Below are 18,918 nucleotides of genomic sequence, written 5' to 3'. Positions count from 1 at the left end.
AGCTGGTTTTCAATGCACTGCAAATCCTGAGTACCGATCACTTCTTCTCTTACCAGCAAATGGCATGAATGACCATTTGCACGCCATCAGCGGTTTCATCTTCCACTTTGTGTTGAGGCATTTCAGCTACTCTAAAAACCAACACTTTGTCACATTAGCACCCAGGGCTCAGGTTATAAATAGAGATCCTCTCCCGAGCTCAGCCTTACCTGAGGCTCTCTCCATCTGTGAGTGCTGTGAGATGCGGTGCTGCATGTATTGTGCTGGGCATTGCTGCGCAGGGAGGAGCTGTGGTCTGGTTTTCACACACAGCGTCCTCTCCTCTCGATGCAGAGCTGCTCACAGACACGAGAACAAGTGTTCTCATGATTTTTCTGAGCAGGAAATCATGTGTAGGCAATGTGGGTAGGGTTCTGTGGAAGCAGGATGGTTGGGAGAGGCAGACAGTCATGCTGTGCTCTCACTCAAGCCTTCAAAACACAGCAGCAGTGTCCTGCCATATGCATAAACTGCAGGTAGGCCCATTTTTGCGAGTGCGTACAGTCAGCCAAGTAGCACAGTAGGTGGTAATAAAAAATCCCGCATGGCCGTGTGGCTTTCCCATGGCTATTTATTGTAGCATGGGCTGCAACAGCTGCGCTTGGATTCCACGTGACATACATGTTTGTCCTGTGCCAACATAGCAGCCAGCCCGCCAGGGTCTTTTATTTACGCTGCGACTTTCATAGCTGCAATCTCACCCCGCTTCGCCTGTTATAATTAGCCCTCAAAAACCAGCGCAGCTAAACTTAACTCCAGTGTTAAAATCCTCCAACTGATTGGCATAAACAAGTCAGGTAGCGAGTGACCGGGTGGGCTGGTTCTGGTGTGTTCTTGCCAGTGTGACTTTGGCAGAGTGGGAGGGCTCTGTTTTGAAGTGGGCAAAAGTACAGCTTTCGGGTCATGGTTTCACTTAGCAGCAAAAATGCTTTCCCTCTTGGCTAAACTGAAGACAAGAAACTGTGCAAGGAAGACAGACTGTTGGGCTTATTTGCAGCTAGGCGGCCAACAGCTCTGGTTATGTTACCTTGCAGCAAGTTAGGGTTTGCTCTATCTGTTGCAAAGTGCATGTCACTCAGACCTTGTCAGCACCGTGGATGTGCTCCAAGTATAGCCACTCATCTGATTTCATTGCAGGTGGGCAAAAGTAATTAAAAGTCCCTTGTATTCTGCTGCACTGAGGGCTGAAATATAAGCCGTGCTTGAACAAAGTGAAAATTTGCCTGTGGCCCAAGAGAAATCAGAGAATATCTGGCCAAAGGGAAATGGAGTATTGGTCGGTTTTGAAGAGGGAGAATTAAGGAGATTGAGATTTCAGACACAGACCCGGTTCTGCAAAAGAGTGGAGGACACTCTTAGAAGCATGAGGGCCATGTTATAGATGAAGAATCTCCTTGTGAAACTCCAAAAGTCAACTTGCACATCTGCTAAATAGAGAAGATCTCTTTCTTTCTAAATTCTGAGAAACCATAAGAAAGATATAATACCTGGAACTGGAATTTGGGAGCTCTCATTGGCCATATTTAGTTCTTGGCATTTCTCTGATTTTACACTTTTCTATGGGATGTTTTTTCAAACTGATGAACATTTTTCAAACTGACTTAAAATATATAGTGTGTGTATGTATGTGTTGCTACAATTCAATCTAGATTGAACAAAAACTGTGACCCCCTGAGAAGCTGGGCACCATTGAACCCATGGCATGTTTTGCCAATGGTAAAGTAGCATAATAATAATAGATGCATGTTCATAATACCGTTCATCAAAGGTGAGGTGCACATGTAGCATACCTTGCAGTTGCCTCACTGACATACAAGTAGGGATCACACTTGCAGCATTTCCAGAAAAAAAAGCGGAGTCAAATACAGGGATGTGAGGAGGTGATTTCATTGGTGCCAAGAAGGAAAATGTCACTTTGATTTTTTTTGTCTTATCTCATGGTTATATGAAATAACTGAGGTGGCAGTAGCCCCCATCAGCACTGTGCTTTGCTTCTTGGGATGGAAGGTGAAAACTGCTTATTGGGGTGATGAGTGATGAATTCTGCTTGTGGATTTGTGTTTCATTGCACAGTGAGAAGCAGACTCGACTGGCTGCTCGGTGCTACAGAATGTAGTTCACATGCTGAAAGTTTCCTTTCCAACCTGAAGTGCATGGAGTGTAAACTGTCCTCCTTGCAAATTCAATTGCTCAACACCAGAAAACACCATATGATTTTATCCTGCTCTTAAATTCTGGTTTCCTTCAACATTAGAAATACATAGTAATAAAATATATTGAAGCTGTCTCAGGGCTACACATGCCACTGAGATACACATCAGCAGGGGAGGAAAAAGGAAATCTTAGATAAGACAGGTTGGCATATTGCTCTTACAGGGGTACAGTCAGCTCCTCAAGACTGATACGTGTCCCTACCTATAGGATAGCTTCATCAGATCTTTCATGATCAAAACCCATGGCCTTAGGAAGCTCTTGTATTAACAAGCTGATACAGGAGGTATGTGTCAAAGAGTTATTCCCAAAATCGCTGCTGTTGATACAGTGTGAAGCCAAGGTCTTGAATAAAGCTGGCCTTGATTGGACCCACCTTGTTAATGTCTTACAGAAGAACTTGGAGCGCCAAATTAGCCAGGAGAGAGGGTTCTGGACCGTGCTGGAAAAGGAGTCACATTTGGACGAGATCCTGTGAGTTGTAACAGCGTGTTTTGGCTGGACTTTTGCAGATGTAGCTCAAGTCACAGCGAGGATGTAAGCTGCTGCAACCATCCAATTTCTTCACAACAAATAAGAGCCTTAGTAGGTGAGAGATTCTTGTGAAACTCATACCATTCTGTGAGTCTCAAAAGCAGAATTGGGAAACCCAAATCTAGCTCATTGCCTTACATGAGAGAATCTTTCCTGCTTATATTTTATTTGAAGGATTTCATTTGGTTCTAAAGGACTGTAATTTATTTATAGAGAAGAAAGAAGTCAATTTGCAAAGGTCAAAATTCTCACTGGTCTCACTGCTGAGGGGCCCTGTTCAGAGACAGCTAAACCGTCCTTGCCATTTAATGTACATTGGGAAGAAGCTAAACGTGTCTGAAAGATGCACACCCAGGAGTTTTCCCTATACAACCATCTCCATTTTCCTTTGATTGCTTATGCTTATATTTAAATGGAAATATGTTTTGAGCTGCTGTCTTAAAAGTCCCATGGCTAATTATTTTAGGTAAGAAAAACCCACATCTAGTTTTTTCTCTACTCTGTAAGATGTGAATAGCAATTCCAGCTTCATCTTACTGTATGTAATAATGCACTTTGTCATGAGCAGATGCTCAAACAAAGAACCTTGTGGGCTCAAACAAAGCACGGGAAACAGGCTCTGAAAGGGGGAAAAAGAAAAATCAGTTCTTCTAACCTTCCTGGCCTCCACTCGATGGCAACCTACGTCTGCAGGCAGCTGACAGAGATGCCCTGGACCAGTACGTCTGTCAGCTGCCTTGGCCACCCGCCCTCCTTACCCACTCCTTGGGCTTCCCTGGCTATCACCCTGCTGTATTTATACTGCACTACCCAGATACTGCAGTAGTCACCAGGGTATAAATACTGCTGGACAGCCATACATCACACTTGTCACTGTCCTGTCTGAGTGTGGTGCAAATACAGTGTAGCATGTGGGTCTCCCTTCATGTAAGGGAAGGTTTTTTGGCTACATTTTGACAGTGCAACTTCTTCCGCTGCTGAACTCCCACTTCAGGACTTGGTGTCTGTGTGTAGATTAAGGGCAGCTAGGAGAATATGGGGCAAAAGCCTTGAGAACAGTGTTTTGTTAAGCTTTCTTACATGTTCCAATAGTACTGTTACGTCTCAGGAGAGCACAGGGATGAACAAATCCCATAGTGTCCCATATGCACATGTTGTCCCTCTGCTCCCATTCAGGAAATGGAGAAGAATTATATGTCTGCGACTTGGTACAGACTTTTTGAAATGCTTGGGCTACTTTAAGATCCTCTATATAGGAAAACATGAGGCAAACTTCAAGCTAGAGGAAAAGAAATAATACAGACTTCTGCTTCAAAGCTCCATGAACCTCCCCGAGGGAGGTGAATACAAAGCACTGTGTTTTCATTGTGGAGAAAAGTCTCAGCGTCTGAGCTGTCAAACATGTAAGGCTGTTTTTTCCAGTATCACTGAAGCTGCTTGGAGTAAACAGTCCATTGGTTTTTGCTCTGAGGCATGTGTGCGTGCAAGTTGGACGATGATAGTTTAGTTTCTGAGCTCCTTTCAGATTTCAGTCTAGTTTGTAATTTCTGGGGAGGGTTTCAAAGAGACCTGAAACTTCTGAGCGATACTTAAAGACTCATTTTGGTAATTGCTCAGAATCCCCTCATTTCCACTTGGGACAGTCTTGCAGCTGTCCAGATGGGCTGCTAAGGCAGCCTGTCACCTAAACTTAAAGACCAGACTGAAATTTGTACAGCTGGTGCGAGCACATGAAATCTGAAGCCAGAGGAGTGGAAAACATGGAGCTGTCTTTTTTGGCAAGGCTCTGTCCAGTGGCTGCAGAGTTGTACAGTTTTTCTCTCCATCTAGTCTAGATTTTTTTTAATTGATTTTTTTTTATTTAATGAGGAGGAAAAGGAAGGCAGGATTTCACCTAGCAGTGATGCTCTCTGGGCAGATACTGTATTGCAGCAGTCACACGTTGTCCCTTTGTCTGGTGAGCAGGAAGAGAAAATAAAGGCCGTTGCTACAGGTGTAATGGATGTAATTAGCTGATGATCCAGCCCCCCAGCCACATCACTTTGGGCCATGAGAGAGGGCAGGAGGAAGAGCTGGGGTGCAGAGGGGATACACAGATGCCTTGTGGAGTACCCAGGAGCTCCTTGTCTGCCTGTTTTTAATGAAGCAGCCCCCTTTGCACTATGCCAGTGCTCTGCCCAAAGGTAGCAGGAAGCCTGCATTCTGAGTCCAGCCAGCGTAAGTTGTTCATCAAAAATCCCACAGGCACCAGCTTTACCAGTGAGGGAAGAAAGTCTCACCCTCTTGCCTTTGCGTGTAAACATTCTTGGAAGAAACTACCTGGCTGGCATTTCAAGTGTGTCCTAGAAGAGCAGCGAGCAGGTGCCAGAGGCAGATTCCTCACACTGCTGGATCATGGGGCTCTGAGGAACTTCTCCCTTCTCTCTCCCTCTTGACAGAGACCCAGTCCAGCAGCATGAGTAGCTCCATCTCTGCTATAAATTCCTGGTTTTGTTTAAAAAAAATGTGGTAGTATTCTTAGCTATTCTCACTTCTGATTTTAGCTTTACAAATCAATTCCATAAGTTCTTTAGCTCTCCCTGATGGCACCAGCTTTGTTGGGCTCCTGCAAGTACCTGTAGCCTCATTATATCTCAGGTGGTGCCACCATCATAAAAGCAGTCATCTGCTACCGCCAAGAATGAGATGCTCTACTCTCTGCAGGTGGATTAATGGAACAGAACAGGGAGATTGAAGCCTTTAAGCTCAAGAAAATAATAGTGGCAGGAGAGGTGAGGGCAGAAAGTGGTGGGATTCTCTGAAGGGGAAACGGAGAAATAGAGACTGATTGTGACATTCAGTGAAACTCAGTTGTACCCAAAGAGTCTGCAAGAGAGGCTGCGGTATTAATATCTATTAGCATGTAAAAGTGCAGAATCTTGAGAAAAAATGAGTGAAGTCTTAGGTGGGACCTCAATAGATTCACAAGCAAATAACAATGGCAGGTGTTGAGTGCTGTGGGCTGTTAGATGATCGTTTGTAAGGCTGGCTTGGGTTTTCTTTGGAAGAAAATAGTCTTCAGCTTTGTTGGTGTTGGTTTAAGAAAACAAGTGGGTAGAAAACATATTCATTACTTTAGATAAATTAAATAGATCTTATTCTGAAATTATTGGGTAGGAAAAGAAGTGGTTGGAGAATGCAAAACCTTGAATGGGGAGATGAAAGGCGGGTAGTGAAAAAGTGAGCTTGGAGGTGAGTGGCAGTCCTGGCGGGTACGGGGAAATATAGGAACGCTATATTTAAATAGCTTTCAGTGTTTGTGAGTCATGGTATAAACAGCTGCTGCTGTTTATAAAAACAAAACGTGAATTTGTAAACACATTGATCTGTGGGTTCCTAATGCAGCTTAATGATAAAGGATATCAGCTGGGTTTGCTTCTTGTTTTGAGTAGGTATTCGTATTGCCATTTCTGGAATGGTAGTAGGGAATGTATGTGTTTGTTGTCTTCTTTAAAAAGATAGTGCTGTTCAGTTTTGATTCCGGGTGCCTTTGGAGCACCACCAAGGGTGTAGTAAGTGATTGCATATCACCACATGCAACCTGTGATGGAGGAACTGGGCCTCTGATGCAAATTTGTAGCTTACAATGCTGTGTCATTTAACAGGAAATCCCCATGTAGGGGTGTATGTGTAAGTGTATGCAAGAGAAGGAAACCAGTGATAGGAAAGGGTCATGGGACACTGCTCAAGGTACAGACAGACTCCTGTGGCCTTCCTCTCCTGGAAGGTAGCAGGCTGCTGGGTGTTTGGAAGATGACTGATGCTTTTAGGGAGTTTGGATGGCAGAAATGGCCTTGGAAAACAGGGCCTGCACAAAGCTTTGTTTCATACATACTTGTAAGTCAGGAAAAGGGTAGTGTTAACTAATTCAGTATGAGAACAGTACATAGGATGTAACTTTGTGCTGCAGAAGAACTCATCTAGGAAGACCAGTCACTTTTAGCAGAGGGAAGTAACCATCTTGTTTTTCTCTGTAGAGAAGTGCCATTGTCTTGTCTTGTTTGCTTCATGAGCACTAAGGCCAGGAGCAAGGGGTGCAGGATTTCTGAAGGGCAAGGAGGGCAGAAGCACACAACAGCACCACTGCTGAGCCCAGCAGCCTCACCCTCTCACTGTCCTGCAAGGAGAAAGTACGGGCTCTGAGAAATCGCTTCCTTCCATGAGATCTATGCATCCACCCACTCAGATACCACTGCTCAATTCCACAAGGCCAGCGAGATATTTAAGGGCAGCGTATCGCCTTTCCTTGGAGCTGGGTCCAGCAAGGCACAGGAGGACTTCTCACTGAGGTCCCAGCCCCTGGGACCTGTCTGCCCTGTGGGAGTATTTCTGTTTCCATGAGCTTACGGCAGAAGGGCAGCAGTAAGTGCTGGCATATAAAAGTATATGTTACGATGCTGTAGGAAAATTCAGGTCACAGGAAACTTCTGGGGATCATCTAGTTTAACCTCCATCTGTAGTACTATTGCTCACCTTATCTATGCAGGACTCAGACTATTTGCTAAATAATTTTTATCAATGCAGTGATTGCATCGTAAATATCTTGTTATATAATCATGGCAAGCAAATGTAATGATAAAAATTGCAAGGAGCAAGAAGACAAAGTGACATCAGAGCTCTAAGCCCTCAGCAACATTTGAGTTAAACCAAATCTTTGTATCCTAGATGTTATCCCTGATATGTGCATGCTTGCATCCTAATTATCAGCTAAGTGTTCCAAACATACTGTGCATCCAAAATCAGTTCTGTAGACAGAAAATATACTGCCTTAGTGAGGAAAATAGTGTTGTTTGTGTTGGATTTCCAGATCTTCTTCTCAAAACAGTGAAAAGAATTCTCTTGCCTTCAGCCCATTACTATTCCCCCTACAGCAGAAATGTTCTCAATAAATTAATTTTAAAAAGCAGTCTATCAGCATAAAGCATGCCCCAGGAAGCCCAAAGAATCAGACAAGAAGGATCCAGGAACAACAGAGCCATGGTCTTAACCCTTATTTCTGTGGTGGAGCTCTAGGGGCAGGGCTGCTGCATGAGCCATGTTCTTCTGCTGAAGAGCTGCATGGGAAAGGTGATGTCTAAACTCAGGTAGCTCTGAATGACATGTAGCATAACCAGTGTGACTTCTTCCCCAAGGGACATCTGGATATCCAAAAATAACCATGGCATGACTTGTGTTTTTGGCAAGATGGCACTAATACCTTTCAAATTACTCTGTTTGGGAGAAAACAATCACCCTGAGGGCTCTGATTGCGCAGCACCTGCTGCCTCACAGAGTTTATTTGTAGTGTGAATTCTCAGCAGGTCCTGTGAGGACACCAGTCCATGTCAGGCACCGGAGGCCTGGCACAAGCAAAAGCCTGGCCTTGTATGGACTCCACCTGGAAGCCCATCTGCTGCACCAGCAGTACACTTGTTTTCTTCCACACCTGCCATTCTTCCTGCAGGAAGCAAGCACTACTTGCTCATCAAGTGAGCACTGCTGACCTCAGAGCAGTAGGTACCCGCCTCTGCCCATCTACATGCCAACACCTGGTGCTTCAGGTCCCCATTTCACTGCACAGAAGTGAAGCACCGTGCAGTCTTTGCCACCCTGTGGTCCGTGAAGGGAATGAGTGAGGTGTGGTCCCATCCATGGTCTTAAAGAGCAATGAAAGACCATTTCTGTATAAAGGCATACACGCTTTTCTCATCAAAAACACAACAATAATTGGACCATCTTCTTTTATTAGCAAAGAGCCTGTATATCTTATGTGATTACTCAAAATACCAGCAGTTTTGCAGCCATAATCTTGTCTTCAACTCTTAGTGCCTGGATTCCATTCTCTTCCAAAATTATTTACAACAGAGCTAGAAATGTAATTATAAATGCTTCCACCTCAGAGCTGCAGAAATATGGCATTTCTAAATGCCCTTGGAAATGAACAGTGCTTCAGAGCACTAAATGTTATCATAGCAGCAGTTAGCTAGGCTGGTTTGCTGAACAGCACCAGGCATATTAAGAAATACGTTGGTACTGTGAGTTCCTTAGGAAAGGGAGGAGAAAACCAGTTCCAATGTGATGTGACTCTGGATTGAGGAGTGATACAGCCATGCTGTGGAAGCCCTGAGCTGGAGGATGCTGCCCATTGGGATGGATGTTACAGCAGGTACAGCCCTCTTGTCATGCTCTGCTGCTGTGCAGTGAGTGCTGGATCTGTACAACCCTGGGGTGCCACAGCCCTCACTGCCTTGCATGGTGTGGAGATGTTCTGAGTGTCCTTGCCTATCTCCACTTACGCTGTTGCTCACAAGCCCAGCACCAGAGCCTCTCAAATCAGGCTCCCATCCTGACACGGGACAGCTGCAGCTTCTCTCTGTTCCCCTCTGCCACCTACAGCAGTGAAGCACGGTTGGCACAGGTTCTACTCTCCTTGAAATTCCCAAATATCTCCTGTCCCGGGTGAATGTGACCCATCCAGACACTGATCAGACATCTGCTGCCCCAACCCTCCTCTGTGCAGCATTTCAGTGTGACTGACTTCAACCCCCAAGGGCTTTGAACCTGCTCTTCCTGACCCAGATCAGTGCTGCTAAAATATGGTCACAACAGATGTCTCCTCAGCTCCCTAGGTGTCAACCTACTTTGTAGGTGCCTTTCAGCACATCTCCCATGTTGCCACTTAGCAAGGGAATCTGCAAGGTTGCTGCAAATGCTGGCCTGTTGCATGGGCAGTGACTGTCACAGAGCACCTGTTCTCTATATGGCAAAGATGTGTGATTTGGGGAATCTGCTAACTTACCAATTGTTCATCTGATATGCAGAGGTATTTTGTGAGTTTGCTGTCCTGCCATCTATGTTAGTAAGCTGTGGTACATGTGGGGAAAAAGAAAATTGCATGTGTTGTTTTGCAAAATGCCTCACTAACCTCAGAGCAGCCTGGATGTGGGGTTGTAGTTCATTCTGGCAGTACAGCTCTTCTTAATGTCTGCTCCTGATTGATTGGGTATTTCAATTTAAACTTTGAAATTCTGAGATCAGGTGTCTTGTTCTGGGCTGTCATCCCTTCCAACTTCATCCGTTCTGTGATATCTGATTTACAGTGAATTTCTATCAGGATGCTGGTAGGTTGGCTGCTTCTAGCTCACAGTTGTGTGAACATCCAACAAAGGTCAGAGTATTCTCACTGGTGGCTACTAGTGCCCTTTCTTGGATGTAACTGATGATTAGTGAAAGCACAGCCTCCATTCCACTCCAAATGCTGAAGTGAGAGGTGAGAAGGTATTGTTCTGGGTACTTCCTCCATCTGACAGCTCCAAGAAAGCTCTCTGTAGAGAGAGCTCACTTTTCATCTGAAAAGGTCACATGAGCTTCACACTTCCCAGATTTTATTACTCAGTTTTTGACATCCTTCCTGATGGCTCTGTCACATCATTAGCTTGAGCTCTTTGTCCTTCATTAGCAGGGAGCACAATGTTCATTTTCACTCTTTGTTCCCAGTTGCTACAAAAAATCCTTGACCCTCCAGATGATTGCTGGCTGCGCTTGTGGTTTTGTATGAACACACTGTGTATATCCACCGCATGGATTAGAGCACTGTGAAGCAGCTTGGTGCTCATACAGCAGAGCCAGGAAATGAGAGAAGTTTCTTTAGCAGCAGCGGGCACTGAAAAGGGCTAGGTAAGGTACAGCCATCTTCAAAGATAAAACTGACCATTATACTTTTATTCTGACTTACATGAAACTTCCTTTGGGAGTATTTTGCAGTCAAACTCCCACTGAAACTCGCCTTGTACGTTTTACATGTACTTTGTCTGAAGTCTTACTATGAATTACTTCTCTTGCTTTGTGCAATGCTCTGACCTCTCTCCTAGACATTTTTGCAAGTAACCAGTGAAGCGCAAGGGCTGTTCTGCAAATGTTCACTCACCTGTGTGCATTGCCATCATAAACAGTGCAGCTATCACATCCTCTGCTTAATGCTCATGTTAGCACTAACATGACATAAAATAAATTGCCTGTAGAAGATACCAGGTCCTTAAGACAACAGTTTTCAGATGTCTCTCTCACCTTCCAATATTTTACTGAAATATATTTCAATCCTGTCCAGCTGACAAGGAATGACAAAGATTACTATTATGGTATCTCCTGCACTTAAAATTAAGCTGAGGAGAGCTGTTAAAATGCTGCTTGATCAATACAAAGTAATGAGCATTTGGTTGTGTTTTCACGCTGGTCAACTACTTCTCTTGCCAAAGCAGTTTTGCCTTGTTCTGGCGTCTGGCTCACCTGGTCAAGGTGTAGCACCCAGATAAGAGCAGGAGATCTAGTCTTATTTCTTTAGTTTGATAAAACAAAGATCAGGCTAACCTTCTCTCTCTGTTTTATAGGGGAAATATATATACATATAGTTTAAATGTTATTTTCTATTCAATTTTAAAGTATTCTGTTCCGCATTGCTGATCGGCCAACACAGCCATTAAGTATTGCCAGAACACCCAGTATTGAGGCAGATCAGATAATCTATATTGTGGTGAGACAGATGATCGGTCAGGAAATAACAACCATATTCTCTAATGTTTATCTCCAGGGCGGCACTTTGCACAGGAAGAGCAGCGAGGCTTTAGAACTGCAGAAACTTTAGGAGGCACTATCAGGAATATGAATAGTTCTGCTGATGTTTCCTATTGCTCTTGTGCTGTTTTTTCTTCTAACACAAAACAGCAGTATTGAACCTAAATCATATAGCACAAGAGGAAAAGCTATTTCTTCAATTTTCATTATTTTCCTTTTCGGGATGCTCTTAAAAATATCCCGAGTTCATTTTTAATGTGTTCTTACTAAGCACTTCTTCACTACTTCTTGTATTTAAATTCATCTGAAAACAAACAGACATGGTTGCTTCCAGACCATTGTGCCTTCATCTCTCTTGCTGCAGCTCACCATGACAGTATTGAATTTTGAGTTGCCCAAATTTTGGGAGCAAAACTCACTTGTTCAACAGAGGAATGTAGTGACCTTCCCACATACCCTCACACTGAGGCCTCTCTGTGAAAGTGCAGTGACTTGTCTTCAGAGGGTATCGATGCACGTGGGGGCGAGAGAGCTTTGTACGTGTATCCGTGTCTCGTCCGCTTGGCTTTTGTGCCAACTTCAAAGCCATCTGCTCGAGAGTAGAAAAGCCTGCCTAACAGACTAAGGCAGCTGCCGCCACAGTTTTTGCATGCTGATCTTGCAGCTTCTTCCCCTGTAACCTTGGATGACCATCTCTTCTAGGTAAAGAGGGATAACATTGATCTCTGGCTCAGAATCTAATAAACCATTTGTTTCCCCTAAACATACTCTACTAATAATATCAGTCCTGGTTCAGGGATGGGTGAAATCATGTGAATAAGAACCTAGCAATGTACACTGTAGGTTGACATTGATCTTTTGACTCAGCACTGTGTTGTGCTATGGGCTGGACTCCCTGTTACTGCACAGCTTCTCTCAGGTTGCCATCCTGTCCCAGCACCCGCCTTTTCCTCTCTCTGACCACTAAGAGCAACTGTGCAGCACAGATGGGATACATACTAATACAGCTTTCTAATCAGGCACTGCCTGGTTTTGACCTCCATACTGAAATGCCTGCCCAGCTCAGTGTATCCCTGAAGGATGTACAGAGACTTCAACTGGAAGTAGCGGTTTGTCTAAAATGATCGATGCATGCTTCCTTTTATTGGCCAGTGATAGAAACTGATAACTCGGTGTTTTACACTTGCTTTATATTGACATTGTATGACTCACTGCAAAGAAAAGTCAGCAGACTTAGACCTCTGCTATACTGGAATAAGATCTGCATGGACCGCTCCTTTTCCTGCATGGCGATGAACATGCAGTACTTGCATGCATTTGAGTCAGAGCTCAAGATTTCATTCAAGCTAAACGTACCACTGTGGCATTGTCCGGTGTGTCAGTTTCTGAGCTCATATATGACTGTTCTTTTTCCAGTACCAACCAATTCAAACATTTTCATTTTCATTCACCAGAACTGCCTAAAACATGGAATGGTTTTCATTTGCTTTCTCTTTAGCAATGTGGACTTGGTGAGACACCTGATCCTGTTTCAAATGGAGTAACCCATACTTAACACTGAAACCCAGTTACTGCTTTCAGTACCTCACATATCTCTGTGAGACCCTAGGAAGTCTCAGTCTCTCTGGAAATGTTGCTTTGCTGCTTTTCCTTGGAAATGGGAAGTGAGCTGGTTTATTCTATGGTCACCTGAAGAAGCTGCATGCACCAGGGTGACTTGTCTGAAGTAAGAACTCAACTGTTCCAGGCTTCCCTACCTTGATCTCTCTCATCCTGCCAGTAACATCTCTGTGTCTTCAGCCCTAACTAAATTTCCTTTCCTCTGCTGGAAATGGCTGGGTTGGAAAAGGATCTTAAGGACCATCCAGTTCTAACTCCACTGCCCTGGGCAGGCTTGTCACTCACTAGATCAGGGCCTGACCTTGAACACCTCCAGGAATGATTCTCCATCTTGTTGTGGCATGAATACCACTTGCATCAGCAGTTATGACTTACTTAGGAACTCCTGCCTGCACCAAAATACAAGATTAGAGGTGAGGGCACACCCATCCTTGTTGAAGAGTGCCACCTCTGCCTGCATCCCCACCAGAGTCCTTGACCACCATGGTGCCAGAAGAGCATGGCCCCCATGGGGTATTTTTGGCTTTCATGGATGAACATGTCAGCATTTTTTCACAGAAGTCATCAGAGCAGCCAGCATCTGCCCCAAACTCACTCTGGGCACATAGAGCTGTGTATGAACTGAGGAAGACGTGGCTGGCTCATGCTGCAGAAGGGAGGATTCCCAGGGTGGCACGGGCAGAGATGTGGCCGGCTCTGTCTGGCCCAGTGACCTGGATCACAGGGATTTCAAAGAGCTCATCGCTTCCCAGGGAGTGCTTGACACCTCGCAGCATCAGGCTTTGCCTGCTGGGAGCCCTCCGAGTGCTGAGACATCACTTGCATTATCCTCATGCTGCGACAGAGGAAAAGAGTAGACATAAAGAATTTCAGACTGGATAGAAGAGAAAGGAAGAGGATTTTCATCTGTTCCTGATTTTCCTAAACCACTGTTGATTAAAGGAACTGTGGGAAAGACAGAAGTATACAAGCAAAAATCTAGCATAGCTATAGGCAGAGCAATAATAGATCTGACACACTTTGAGGCTGAAGCTTGAAATTGCAGTTTAAAGAAAACTGCATTATTTTTCAGCATGAGAAGAACTTCCAGACTGATGAAGGATGTGTCCTGGGGCTCACAGCCTTCTGAGACTGATTCACTCATTACACAAGAGTTAGGGCAAAGCAAAGCAAAGAAACAAACAAACATCTAAAAAGAAAAACAAAAAACCAACTCAGACCTCGTGTTAATATGGCTTCTGGAGGAAACAGTGTTCAGGTGAGAGAGAGCTCTCTACCTTGCAGGTGGAAAAGCACTTAGGCTCTGGTTAGACATACAAGTGCTTATCCTTAGTGTGCCCTGCTAAGGTGGTGCAGGCTACAGTTGTGTTAATGTTAAAAGCATACACTAGATTATAAACTCTTCTGGTCAGATTTTCTCCTGTGCCATAGTAAAGAAATGCAGTTTCTCTAAGACAAATTGTGTTAAAGTTTGTGTAACAGCTCTACCATTTCTACATAGGTCACTCCAAAAATAATGCCTCCTACTTATATCCACAGAAACAAAGAGCACAATAGCACTGTCTGATGGAGCACATTTTCAGCTACAAAGTACTGTTTTTCATCATAGTCACCAGCACTAGCTGATTCACGTGGATGAGCTGATTGAAGCACTCTTCATTTCATGCTGTGACAGCTGTGCATGGCCATCCTCAGTGTGGCTTGTCCTTCATGTTGCTGTTGCCAAATTGCTGAAACACACCACTCACCGCCTCACTGTGCTCACATCCACTCTTTGGTGTCCATAAAGGTTGAGCAAGCACTGATGAATGTCAACATATGCAGTTTCTCCTGCATGGAGGAATTCAGTGACACACCTTTGCTTCAGATGTGCATCCAGGTCAGACACCATTTTGTCAGATTGCCCCTCTCCTGCCATCTGTCACACAGCAATAAAATGTAATGGGATGTTAATGGGAAGGCTCAGCCTCTTTTGCCATACCACCAGCATCTGCCTCTGATGTCACAGGCCAACATAATAAAATAAGGAGGTATTACTTTTAGATCAGCCCTTCATATTTCTGAGACTAGCTGTTAGGAGCCTATGTTGTATATTACATACATTTTGCAAAGCATAGGCATTAAAATGATATAATTTTTCAATTATATGTGTTGCAAAAAACTCGTAAAAGTCCTTGAGTGTAAGATCACAGCATTATGCCATACCTACCTAAATAACCTTTTTCACCTCAGTTGTTCAACAGCATGGAGAAATACTTAGTAAGTAAGGATCTCTTAACTCACTAAAATTTGGCAGGACCAAAGGCAAAATTCAAAATAATAATTAAAAAACAAAAAACTAGTCCAATTTAAATAAATCCCTTGTTCTAATATTACTCAGCTTCAGCCAAGCTATCATTTTCCAGCCTCATAAAACTGTCATGTCATTAGCATTTTGGGATCATCTCCTTATAAGCCTGACCTTTACAATGGATTTTACACCTGGGTTTAAGAATCTCATTCTTACTTTCCTCCGCAGGCTGCTGCCTGAGGTGGGGTAGGAGTCAGCAGCCACTGTGACTTGTAACTACTAATTATGCAGCCAGTGTCTTATATATAATTGTTCAATCTGTAAGCAAAGCGAGCTGGTAGAGAAGCACAGACCTACAGAGATGTAGGTATGCGTGTGACCTTAATTCTGGACAGGAGATTGCACACAGTTCGTAATGGTGTTTATTGAACTCTCCTATATATAGAAACTCCAGCCTGGAAGAGGTTTTGCTCTGGGAGCTGTTTGATCCTCCTTTTCATCACCATGTGGTGGCAGGCACTTGAGCTGGCTTTTACTGTAAGCCCAGGCAGAAACACCCCCAGGCTGCCTGCTGCACGGCCCATGGTTCCATGTCCAAACATAGGCCCCCTGGCAGGAGGTGGGCACGATCAACACGGATTGCTTTTCGCCTGCCCCTCCGAACATGCTGGTTGAACCCTGTGAGCAGATTAAGCCCAGTCCAGTGCTGGCCGTTCTCCATAGCATGGCAATTTCGTGCTGCAGTCTGAGGATACAAGATCCTCAATGTTTGGCTTAGGTACACATTTGGCTGTAACAGCTGCTGTATGGAAAGATGTTGTTGTCCTCTGGGAGGTAGTTGATTGCATAAAGGGCTGATATTATTCAATTATCTAATGTAGCCTGGATGCTTATATTTCTCATCCTAAAGTAAGGGTAGTGTCAAGTTCAGACAGAATCCTTGGTTTACCACCTCCAGATCTAGGAAGGAGACTGGTTTTGATCCTGAACCTCTTAGCCCAAGTCTACCTCTATAAATAATCATTTTCATGTAATTGTAATGAATGGTCATAAATCAGCTCTGTTGCAACCCCCAGCTTGGCTGATAACGCTCAAGGAAAGGTCACGGTTTCAGGTTTTGTGGCAATCGCTCCCTCAGCTCCAATAATCAGATACATCTGCTGGTCTCGAGTTACCCGATAATACTGTACAAAGAATAGGGTCACTGCTGAAAGTTCATCTCAAGAGGTTCGCGATGGGCAAACTGAACCGGCAGAGCCGGATAGTGGGTGGGATCCTTTGGGAGAGAGACCTCAGCAGACCTGGGAGAAGGAGTAGAAAAGCTTGGGTTAGCCAGTGTGACTTCAGGTCCTGTCAAAAAACTGGCATAAATGTGTAATTTGTGGGCCCTTGAGGGGTCTGTATGATTTCTTTTCAAAATAGGGCAAGAGGGTGTTGCGGAGAGTACTGAAGTGGCATTAGGCTTTGGTACAGCATTATGCCCTTGCAGCAAGCAGGGGAGCAGTGTATCAATGAAGTTGCAAGGTGAGAAATGACTAATTGGCTTATGTGTGAAGAGTAGTTGCAAATACTGCATCGTTTTTATTAATAGGGAACTTAGAGGGGCAGAATATTCACATTTGTTCCAAATTATCATTTAAAGTTCAGATAATGATGGGAAAGCATGCTTACAGCAGGGCATGAGCTGATGGTGCAGGTGATACTCAGGCATGCGTGAGCAGGTCACAAAGACAGCCCTCCCTACTTCTCAGCATGGGTGAGTTTCTGCCTTGCACACTGCAGCCAACACATTGTGCCACAAAGAAAGTCCAGAAGAAAGTCCTAAGAGCAATGAAAGGAGGGAGATCTAGTAGGTATGTCCTATGGATAAAATATCAGTGAATTGGAGCTGTTGGGCCTAAAGAAAAGTTGGGAAGATACACTGATCACCTTCAAATGCACAAGAGGCTGAAGCAGGGAGAGTGGAAATCATCTCCTCCTTCCACCCATAGCAGAAAGGATAGGTTTATAGCACAGCTCTGAGTGCTGGGGGCAGGGGCAGCCGAGCTCCAGAGGAGATGGCGGGGGAAGCTGTGAAGCCTCTGCAGCAGACATTTGTCAGTGCGGGCTGGACGGCTGCCTGTTGGGATGTTCATGAGGGCAATCAGCTGTTTATAAATACTCGATTCCTTCCTGCAGTTTGTGTGTGCTATTGCTGTCCAGGTGCAACAGCCACCAGAACATTCTCCTGCATCCATGACACTGCAGACACAGTTTAACATTCTGTATGCAAAATTCAGCACGGATTTAATTTAGTTCATCTGGGTAGCGGACACCCCATATAAATACACAAACTCATATTTAGCCTGTATTCGCAGCACGGCTGCAAAATATCTAAGAAATCCAAGCTCGTTCTGGGATTACTTTTGTGCTTGTTTGGTTTGGCATGAGATTTTAGGGGCTGGAAGAGAAGGGTGGATCTGTTTTAAAAATATATGCATCTTCTGCAGACCTTGTAAGGTATCCAGGGGGAGCCGACTATAGCCAGGGGCTTTTTTTGAAGGAGTGTTAGTTGTCTAACAAGTGCTTCAGCCCCCGACTCTTGCAGGGCTCAGTTACACAGGAGCACATTACAGAGCACCAGACACAATCCTTTCTCATCCTGGAAGGAAATGCAGCCTCCTGCTCATGGGACCTTCAGCCCTGCAGGCTTAGGGGCTTGAAACCCACCCAGCCCTGGGATTTCCAGCCCCAGCAGAGGGTCTGGTTTGCACCAAAACTCAGGGGGTTGCCAGCTGGGAACCCACACGTGGTTCAAATGTGCAGGTTGAGGCTTCAGAAGAGCCCCTGAATCTCTCCGACAGACTCAGGATGGAAAAGACCACTTGGCTTGTATCGACAGTGTGTAAGAGAAGAGGCTGGCCCCTCACATGCTGATTTTCACTTAGGGCTCGGTGCTGTATCAGCCAGGCCTTTGCTAAACTCAAAGAGGCACTGTTTTAGTGAAAGCTCCAAAACTCAGGTTTTTTTCCCCCCAGTTTCCATACCAAAGTGCATTTGTGGGGATTGTATTTTCTTTTCTTGTATCTGGTTGCACTCAGAGATTTATAACGTGCGCCGGGCTTTGCTGCTATTGCTAAACCACAAGTGCTGCTCCTTCTTACAGTGGCCCTCACTCCCCCCCTCCAGTCACTATTTCTGAGAGCAGATCAGGATGCTATTTTTGATTTTTTTCTCTTTCAGACATATCTAAACTCCAGCCAGAACAACTTGTTTCACTTCTAAAGAGAAGAAAGGCGATGCCTACCATAGGGCTCGTTTTGACAGCACACAATGCTACAGAAAAAAAGATAAATCACCAAGAGGGAAACCAAATCCAGCAGTATTCAGGTTACTATTCAAATGAGATTGGTCTGCCAGAACGAAAGCTTCCTCCTGTGCTTGTATAGTTCTTCACCTCTCTCCAAACCTACAGCAAATTGAAGGCTTTTGCTGTGCACACGGCAGGCAATGGGACCCTTCTGTAATTTCCTTATTTTCTGCAAAATCCATCATTTCTTTCCATGCAAGACATTTAACCTCTTCTGCGGGCCATCTTCACTACTGGAACAACTTCTTTTTCTCTGTGCAAGTAAAACTCTTTCTTTCAATGGTGA

General features: G+C 44.5%; 1 long non-coding RNA gene across 1 annotated transcript in view; it reads left to right on the top strand.

The window, feature by feature from the left end:
* Window positions 1–18,918, top strand: part of LOC107313651 — a 22,704-nt gene extending 3,786 nt beyond the window's left edge. The window contains exon 2 of the long non-coding RNA XR_001555114.2: window positions 18,506–18,918. This is a non-coding gene — a long non-coding RNA (uncharacterized LOC107313651). The remainder of the gene's footprint in view (window positions 1–18,505) is intronic.

The sequence above is a fragment of the Coturnix japonica genome, chromosome 4 (assembly GCF_001577835.2).
Source record: "Coturnix japonica isolate 7356 chromosome 4, Coturnix japonica 2.1, whole genome shotgun sequence".
NCBI classification, from domain to species: Eukaryota; Metazoa; Chordata; class Aves; order Galliformes; family Phasianidae; genus Coturnix; species Coturnix japonica.
Note: the sequence above shows the minus strand (reverse complement) of the source record. Positions and strands in the feature narration are given on the sequence as shown.